General features: G+C 37.2%; 1 pseudogene; it reads right to left on the reverse strand.

Annotated features, from left to right (window-relative positions):
- LOC104858954 overlaps nt 1-10088 on the reverse strand; it is a 16797-nt pseudogene that overhangs the window by 1720 nt on the left and 4989 nt on the right.

Here is a 10088-nt window from a genome sequence, read left to right on the forward strand (position 1 = left end):
TTACAAAGCAGTTAGCTGGGATTCTGGTAGAGATTACATTGAATCTGTAGATCAATTTGGGAAGTATCACCACCTCAGTTGTTGAGTCTTCTGATCCATGAACATGGGATTTAAAAAGAATGTTACTTAGATGTTTTTTTATTTCTTTCAACAATAGTTGTTAGTTTTTAGAATAGAAAATTTGAGACTTCTTCTGGGAGGGCGGGGTAGTGGTGAGCAGCAGAAAGTCAGCTTCTCCCATATTTGAAGTCCAGACACTAGAATATAGCAAAATGGGGAAGAGAAAAAGGAGGGAAGTGGGTCTCTGGGACCCAGCAAGAATCTGAACTGAGATTTGGAGTCCATAGAGAGAGTGAAGAGAAGGACCTCAACAAGGAAGAGGGAGGTATCACATGTCACCTTCTCCCTGAATCTCAGCTCACAGTATGAGAGAGGCAGCTGTAACTTACAGAGGCATAGTGACTATGAGTGACTCCAGAACCCTCCATGGAGAAACGCACCAGTGGAGCGGAGCACTGGCCACTTTGGGCTGCAGTGATTTGTGAGTGTTTCCAATCCAACATCCCTAGGAGAGGGAAATTGGCCAATTGCCATTTTGGAAAGGGGACAGCTGAATATGGGACTCAGAGCAGCTGTGGGTTAGCTCCATCTAGCAGCTTCCAGTGTCAGGGTGAGGTGCAGATGTGGGAGACACCCAGGGTCAGGGAGCCAAGTCCAAGCCAGCAAGAGGCACCCAGAGTGTTGTGTGCTGAACAACTTGGCTCTCAATCTCATAGCCAGAAATCAAGATCACTCTGAACTTCAGTGGAATTTAAAGTGTAGGCTTGCTGTGATTATCCACCACCCTGCCATAATTCTACTGCAGGCTTGCAGGGACCAAGCACATGGATCTGGGCTCTGTTTGCCCCCTTTGTCTACCAGAGACAGCAGAGACATACCCTGAAGAGAACTTTTATTCCTCCCTTTCTTTGTCTTTTCTTTTCTCTTGATTGTTTGTTCTTGTTTATATGTGTGAGCACTGTTTTTAGTTTTTCTAGTTGTTGTTTTGTTTTGTTCTTATTTCTATTTCTTCCTTCTTTCTTTGCCTCCTGCTTTTTTTCCATCAGTTTCCCAATGCTTGTGTAATCTTCTTTTTTCCTCCAGTGTTGTTTCTAGTCACTGTCTCTCCTTCTACTTCTATATTTTTTCTTTTTACCCCTTTAAAATTTTCTCCCTTGAGGGTAAAACCACTCTATTAAGGAGATATTTACTGTACACAACTTTCTGGTTTGTTTTAGATTTTGTTATACAACTATAAATCTTGTTCATATGGTTAAAGGTGGCAAATTAATAGTTACCAAAGTTTGTCATTTTCTAGGTTGTGTTTGATGGTATTGTTATTACTGATTGTACTACTTCAGCCCAGGTGGCATAGTTGTTCTAATCGGTTTTTCTTCCATGTATCTCAGGACTTAGATTGCCTAAGGGCCATAAAAAATACTGTAGGCAAGTACCAAAGAACCAGGGGCTAGACCAAATAGGAAGTAACTTCTCATCACCAATAAATTAAAGAAGTAGGACCTTACAAGAGACTCAAAGCCAAAAGCCAGTTATACCTAGAAGACACCTTTGAAACACAGTCATTTCCTAAGGAGCTTTCAATACTAGCAATAAAACTACTTACCATAAGCAATTTATGAGCATCAATGCAGAAACTAAACTAAAACAAATAGAAAATGAGAAGACACAGAAGCAAGATGCAACCCCAGACTTCCAGCTCACCCAAGGCAAACACAGGGAACAATTAGGTAGAACAATTTGAAAACCACCTACATGAACTCTCTGAAATGGTAACAAAGTAGATAAATGATTTTTTCTAGAAAAAATAAAATTAGAAATGATTTCTCAGATAAATAAACTATGACCATAATGAAGGACATGGTTAGTCAATCTAGAGTAGATACAGATTTTTTTAAAAAAAATAGAGGCTCTTAGTAAAGTGATGGGAACCATGAATGCTCAAGATAGGAAAGAAATGGAATCCATGAAACCCATTCAAACAGATCTCTAGGAGATTAAAAATTTTATTGAAAGTGTATGTGGCAGAATGAACCAATGTGAGGACAGAATATCAGGTCTAGAATACAGGTTTGTGGTTAGTGACCATAAAAGAAAAGATTTCTTAAAAATAGCAAGGGACTACAAAAAATCCAACAGCTGCTAAATGATGCAAAGAAGAATAACATAACATTGAGCAGAGTCAATGAAAAAGCAGGAGATAGTGCAAATGACATAAAAAAAACCTGTTCACAGAAATAATGGCAGAAAACTTCATAAGCATGGAAAAACAATTTGGTGTACAGATAAGTGAGGTATATAGAACTCCAGCTAGTCACGATCAGAAGAAATCTACACCAAGGCATATAGTAATGATTCTAGAAATTCAACACAAGAACAGCAATAAGTCACCTACAAAGGATAGCACATTAGAACCACAGCAGACTGCCAGGGGAGTAGCTCAGTGGTACCATGCCTACCTGGCAAGCACAAGGTCCTTAGTTCAATTTCCCAGTACCAAAAAACAAAACAAAACAAAAAGAATCACAGCAGACTTCTCAACACAAGCCTTTAAATCAAAGAGAATTTGGAGTGAAGTATTTCAAGCCCTAAAACAAAACAACCTCCAAACCAGATTGATGTACCTGCAAAACTGTCTTTCAAAATTGATGGAAAAATAAGATATTTCCATGACAAATAACACCTGGAGAAATTCATGACAACCAAACCAGCTCTCCAAAATGTCCTGAAGGATATTCTAGAAAGAGATAAGGAAAACTACAATTCCATGAACCCCAATAGAATGAATTCACCAGGCAAGACAAGCAATTAAACAGAGGGGGGAAAAGGGAACCAACAACAGAAAAATTACATGACAAGAATAAGTCAATACATATCAATTATAACCACCAATGTCAATGGTCTCAATTCATCAATTAAAAGAAACAGTTTAGCAGGATGGATCAAGAAACAGGATCCAACAACACGATGCATAAAAGAAACATTTGACTCAAAAAGAAATTCATAGACTGAAAGTCAAAGGATAGAAAACAATACTCCATGCAACCAAAAAAGTAGGGGTAGCTATTCTCTTTGCAGACAAAAACTGATCAAGAGAAACAAAGATGGTCAATATATACTTGTTAAGGGAACAATGCAAGAGGAGAGATAATAATCATAAATACCAGTACGCCCAACTATATAAAATGAATATTAATAGACATGAAAAATCAAATAAGCACTAATATAATTATAATCAGAGAACTTGATACCCAACTTCACAAACAGACAGGTCAACTAGACAAAAAAAATCAACAAAGAAATTTCAGAACTGAACCAAACCTTTGAAAAAATGGACTTAGTAGATGTCTACAGAGTGTTCCACCCCACAACATCAGAACACACATTCTTTTCAGCTGCACATGGGACATTCTCCAAAATAGACTACATACTAGCTCATAGAGCATGCTTAAATAATGCAAAGGAATTGAAATTATCCCATGCATATTACCAGACCATAGTGCAATGAAATTGGAAATCAGTGGCAAAAGAAACCACAGAACTATATAAACACATGGAAGTTAAATAACACCCTCCTGAATGGATCACAGATAAAATTAAAGAAGAAATTAGACAGTTTCTACAATTAAATGATAATGGCAGTACAACATATTGGAACTTATGAGATTCAATGAAAGCAATCCTACAACAATGGAATTTTATAGCAATGAATTCCCAAATCAGAAAAAGAGTGAGCTCAAAAAGCAACCTAATGTTAAACCTCAATCTTCTAGGGGAAAAAAAAAAGAGTAAGGCAAGCCCAAAGCTTGTATGGAGGAAATTATAAAAATCAGTACAGAAATTAATGCAATGGAGAATAAGAAAACAGTACAAAAGTCAATGAACCAAAGAGTTGTTTCTTTGAAAGATTAAGTAAAATTGACAAATTCTTAGCCAACCTTATTTAAAAAGGAAAGACTCAAATCCATGCAATCAGAAATGAAAAGGGTGAAATTGCAACAAATCTTGTAGAAATCCAGATCATTGATACCTACTTCGAGATTCTGTATTCTAATAAGATGGAAAACATAGATGAAGTGGACAGATTCCTATATACATATTAATTGCCAAAGCTGAATCAAGAAGATATAAAAATTCCAAATAACCCAATATTAGTCAATGAGATTGAAGATATAATTAAAAACCTACCGACAAAGAAAGCCCAGGTCCTGATGGAATCACTGCTGAGTTCTACAAGAAAATTAGAGATCTGATGCTACTACTCCTCAAACTCTTTTAATGAAATTGAAAGGGAAGTAGTACTCCCAAACTCATTCCTAGAAGCAAGCATTACCCTGATACCAAAACCAGAGAAGGATGCAACCAAAAAAAGGGAACTGAAAGCCAATCTTCTTATGAACACAGACATAAAAATCCTCAATAAGATACTGAAAAAGGAGAATGCAGCATATCATCAAGAAGTTTATACATCATGACCAAGTAGAATTCATCCCAGGGATGCTTCAACATATGCAAATCAATATATATAATGAACCATATTAACAGAGTCATGGACAAAAATCATATGATCATCTCAATAGATGCAAAAAAAAAGCATTTGACAAAGTTCAACATTCATTCATGGTAAAAACTCTATAGAAAACTGGAATAAATGGTCTTTATCTCAATCTGATAAAAGCCATCTATGTCAAACCAACAGTCAACATCATACTAAGTGGACAAAAACTGAAAACTTTCACTCTAAAATAAGGAACAAGACAAGGATGTCCATTATCACCACTCCTATTCAGTATAGTTCTGGAAACATTAGCCAGAGCAATTAGACAAAAGAAAGAAATAAAAGGAATAAGGATAGGAAAGGAAGAAGTTAAATTATCATTAGTTGCAGATAACATGATACTCTACATAGAAGACCCCCAAATTCCACTAAAATACTTCTAGATTTAATAATGAAATGCAGGAGCATAGCTGGATACAAAGTCAACACTCAAAAATTAGTAGCATTTCTGTACACAAATAACAACTCACTGAGAGAGAAATTAGGGAAACCACACCATTTACAATAGCATACAAAAAAGTGAAATATTTAGGAATCAATCTAACAAATGAAGTAAAAGGCCTTCACATTAAAAGCTATATTACCCTGAAAAAGGAGATTGAAGAGGACATCAGAAAATGGAAAGATATCCCTTGTTCTTGGGTAGGAAGAACCAATATAGTGAAAATGTCCATACTTCCAAAATTGTTACACAGATTGAGTGCAATCCTGATCAAAATACCAATAGCATACCTCACAGAGTTAGAGAAAACAATCCTAAAATTCATTTGGAAGCAGAAGATACCTAGAACAGCAAAGCAATTCTGAGTAAGAAAGGCAAGATAGGGGGCATCACAGTCCCTGACTTAAAATAATACTACAAAACTATCATGATAAAAACCAGCATGGTACTGGAAGAAAAATACAACACCACACAACACAATAAAACAAAACAAAATAAAAAACAGACCTGAGGATAAAGGGAACAGATTAGAAGATGCAGAAACATCTGCAAACACACTTAGCTACCTTATCTTTGACAAAGGGCCCAAACACACCTTCACTAGAAGAAATATAACCTCTAATATATGATGATGGAAAAACTGGCTTTCCACATGCAAGGCCCATATCTCTCATCATGCACTAAACTAAAATCAAAATGGATTAGAGATCCAAATAGTAAAACAGAAGCACTAAATCTTCTGGAAGATAGAATAGGCAGAACTTTGGAAGATACAGGTGTAGGCAAACATTTTATGAACAAAACCTTGAATTCACAGGAAATATTACAAAGAATCAAGTGAGGTCTCATCTTTCTGAAAAGCTTTTGCACAGGGCAGGGGAGGGGGGAATAATAAGAACCAAGATACATCATGTAAAGGTACAATATCCTAATGATGAATGTAACTGTATTGTATACCTAAAATGTACCAATAAACTTAATGGAAAAAAAAAAGCTTTTGCACAGCAAAAGAAACCACCAACAAAACGAAGAGTCAACCCACACAGTGGGGGAAACATTTTTTTTGTCAGCTATTCTTCAGAAAAAGCTCTGTTATCTAGAATATATAAAGAACTTTAAAAAATCAGACACCCCAAATTTAAAGACCCAATCCAAAAATGGGCATCTGAAATGAATAGACACTTTGCAGATGAAGAAGTAGAAATAGCAAATAAATACATGAAAGAATGTTCAACATCACTGGTCATTCAAGAGATGCAAGTTAAAACAATGCTGAGATTCTATCTTACTGCAGAAAGAATGGCTATTATCAAGAAATAACAAAACCTGGTGGGAATGTGAGGAAAAAGGAACCCTTCTCCACTGTTGGTTGGAGTGTAGACTGTTGCAACCACTGTGGAAATTAGAGTGGAGATTCCTCAAAGAACTAAAACTGAAGGTCCTATTTGATGCAGCTACTTCTCTTCTTGGTATTTTCCTGAAATTAAAAGTATCACTCCACAGCAATGCATGCATGTCTATAGCAGCACAATGTGTAACAGCTAAATCTTGGAAATAGCCCAAATGCCCATCAACAGATGAATGGATAAAGAAAATATGTTTTTATATATAATGGAATTATATATAACTCTGCCATATAGAAGGATAAGCTTTAGACATTTCTAGGTAAATGGATGCATCTTGAGACCATACTCTTTTTTGTTTGTTTGTTTTATTTTGTTTTTTGAGACAGAATCTTACTATGTAGTTGAGACTGACCTGGAACTCACTATGTAGCCCAGGCTGGTTTTGAACTCACAGCGATCCTCCTGCCTCAGCCTCCCAAATGCTGGGATTTCAGGTGTGCACCACCACACCTGGCTGAGACCATACTCTTAAGTGAAATAAGTTGGACACACATGTTTAAATATCACATTGTCTCTCTGGTATGAGAAACCCAATGGGTAAAAAAGGACCAAAATGTATAATAGATATTGGGAAGTGAGAAGAAAATGTTCAAATTGGAAAGAGAACAAGGGAGAAGGGAGGGGGAAAGGAAAGAAGGGAAAAGAAAAAAGAATAGAAGGAAAAACATGGAAACGAAGCTTTTGTAAATAAAAAGAGGGGAAGAGGGGTTGAGGGAAGGGAGGGGACTGAGGGGGGAATCCAGATATATTGTGTACAGGTACAGATTCCCTATGATGAATGTGATCATTATATATATCTAAAACATACCAATAAAATAAATTTCAAAAATAGAATAGAAATTGTGTATTTCATTTGCAATTTATTTCTAAATATTTTATTCTTTTTTAGTCTATTAAGAATGGAATTTTTTAAAAAGTTTAGTTTTGAATTGTTCATTGTAAGTGTATAGAAGTAAATTTTATTTTTTATGTTGATTTATTTTTTCTGGTACCGGGGATTGAACTCAGGTCCATTGTACTTGCAAGGCAGGCCACCGAACCGCTGAGCTAAACCCCCAGCCCTTTTTATGTTGATTTTTGTATAGCTTGCAACCTTGCTGAAGGTATATTCATGGCTCTAATTTTTTTTTTTTGGAGGAGTTCTTAGAATTTCATAAGATTCTATTACCTGTAGATAGCGATAGTTTAATTTTTTTCTTTCTATTCAGGTGCCCCCCTCTTTCCCAGACAGGGTCTTGCTTTGTAGTTCAGGTTGGCCTTGAACTCACTGTGTAGTCCACGCTGGCCTTGAACTCTAGGTGATGCTCCTGCCTCAGCCTCTGGAGTGCTGAAACAACAGGCATGTGCCACTACACTCAGCTACGTAGGTGTCCTTTTTCATTTTGAGGGAGTTCCTTGCTGTTCTGTCAGAAGTTCTGTTATGCTCTGGTTGATCTACAGCCATTCTGGAAAAGGGTTGGATATCTTGTGCCATTGGTATTGCTATTCTTACTCTGCCAACTGCCCTTTACCTATTCTCCCTCCTGGAGGCAGTGTTAGATAGGGGTGCAGTTAACCTTGACAGGGTGCGTTTTAGGAATGCAGTGATTATGGCCCAGCAAATTTAAGCAAAAACATGGTTGGAAGGCATATTGTTCCGTTTAAAATTCTATAGTGTAAATTTAACAATTCAGAATACAAATTATCATTTATATTTTACTGTATCCTCTGGGTAAGACTTGCATTTATGGTCATCATTAATAAAAAACAGTAATAATCACTGAGAGAATCTCTAGATGTTAGTGGTATAGACAGGTAGCAAGATGAATGGTGCAGTGTAATAAGTAACGATGTAACAGAATTAAATTAAAGGTATTAGGAAACTACAGAGGCAGGAAGAGCTATATTGTTCCTAGACAAACAGATTCTGAAGAGCCATGGCTTTGTGAGTAATAACAGGATCACTGTCTTATGTAGGAATTTGAAATTATTCAGGAATTGTGCACCCAAAAGAAAAAGATAGGAAGAGATGGCACTTAGACTTGTACAAGAAGAGACAGTACCTAGATATAACCAAGAATCTTTATGTGCACAGATGTGACAGAAAATAAATACATTACTGCCACTTTTATGCCCATTATTTCAAATCTTCATTAATAAATCATTATATCTCACATGGGGCCATGGATTATGTAGTACACACTTTAATGCAATTGTTTACATAATCAGGGTTCTTGCAAGGATATTTATTTGGGATTCTGCAAATCCTAAAGTTAGTCCTGGAGGAAATACAGTACAAGCCGGCTAGGAGTATGAGCTCTGAAGTTTGAATACTAGATTCCACATATATGACCTTAAGCAGTTATCTAATCTCTCTGTGCCTCTGTTTCTACAGCTACGTAATGTAAGGAATATGGTATTTCATAGTAATGTTGTGAAATTTAAATGATTGTGTGTGTGTGTGTGTGTGTGTGTATTTGGCGTTTTGTGTTTGAAAATGACAGCAATGTTGCTGGCATGGTGGTGTACACCTGTAATCCCAGCACTTAGAAGGCTGAGGCCAGCTGGACTACACAGCAAGATCCTGTCTTTAAAAAAAAAAAAAGAAAAAAGTGGGAAGATGTATATTACTGTCTTAGTCCATTTTGTACGCTGGAATGAATCCTGAGATGTGATAATTTATAAAGATCACAAATTTATTTTTTATAGTTCTGCATGTTGGAAAGCCCAAGATCAAGATGCAGGCAGTTTTGGTGTTTGATGGGCTGTTTCTGCATCCAAGAACTTACCATAAATGCCTGCATCCTCTGGTGGGGAGGAGCGCTGTAGAGAAGGGAAGAGCCAAGAGAGTTAACCAACTCTGTAAAGCGCCCCCCTTTTAAAAAAATTTTTTCCCACCATTAAGTTTATTGGTACATTTAAAGCAAACAATAGTTACATTTATCATTGAGATCTTGTACCTTTATATGATGTCCTGGTTCTTATTTTTTCACCATAGCCTTGCCCTCCCATACATAGTGCCATTTGTATTTCTTCATTACCTTATTAACTATCAGGCTCAATGACCTCTTTTTTTTTTATGTTGAGTATTGAACTCAGGGTATCGCACATACTAGCAAGCATGGTACTACCAAACTACATTTCCAAGTCTCGTTTTAAAAACTTTTTATTTTCAAATAAGGTCTCGCAAAATTGCTTGGGCTGGCCTCGAGAATTAGGTGAGCCTTCAGCCTTTTAAAGTCCTGAGAGGCTGGGGTACTGATGTGGGCCACCACACCCAGCTTTGACGACTTTTGAGTTTGGGGGTATTTATTTTATTTTCCTGGTTGCCCTCACTTTCTTCAAAACACTTACTGTGGTGTAATGTATGTTGGCCTTCAGAATTGTTGACTAGATAGTCTGAGGGATGAGGATGCGGAAAGTAGGTTGCATGACAGCTCAGCTTTGCTGTTGGAAATGGAAAGCCAATAATCTCTGAAACGGCGCAGGGTGGGTCGGGCCAGCCAAGGACTCTGTGAAGGCTCCTCTGCACATTCCGGAGACCCGTGGGTACCGCCAATGTAGGTGCCCACGGCCAGGTCTTAGCCTGGAGACTGGGTGGACGGCCGGCAGGGTCCGCTGGCTGAGCCATTCTCGCCACCCCAGC

The sequence above is a fragment of the Fukomys damarensis genome, unplaced genomic scaffold (genome assembly GCF_012274545.1).
Source record: "Fukomys damarensis isolate Sample0158 unplaced genomic scaffold, DMR_v1.0_HiC HiC_scaffold_36, whole genome shotgun sequence".
NCBI classification, from domain to species: Eukaryota; Metazoa; Chordata; class Mammalia; order Rodentia; family Bathyergidae; genus Fukomys; species Fukomys damarensis.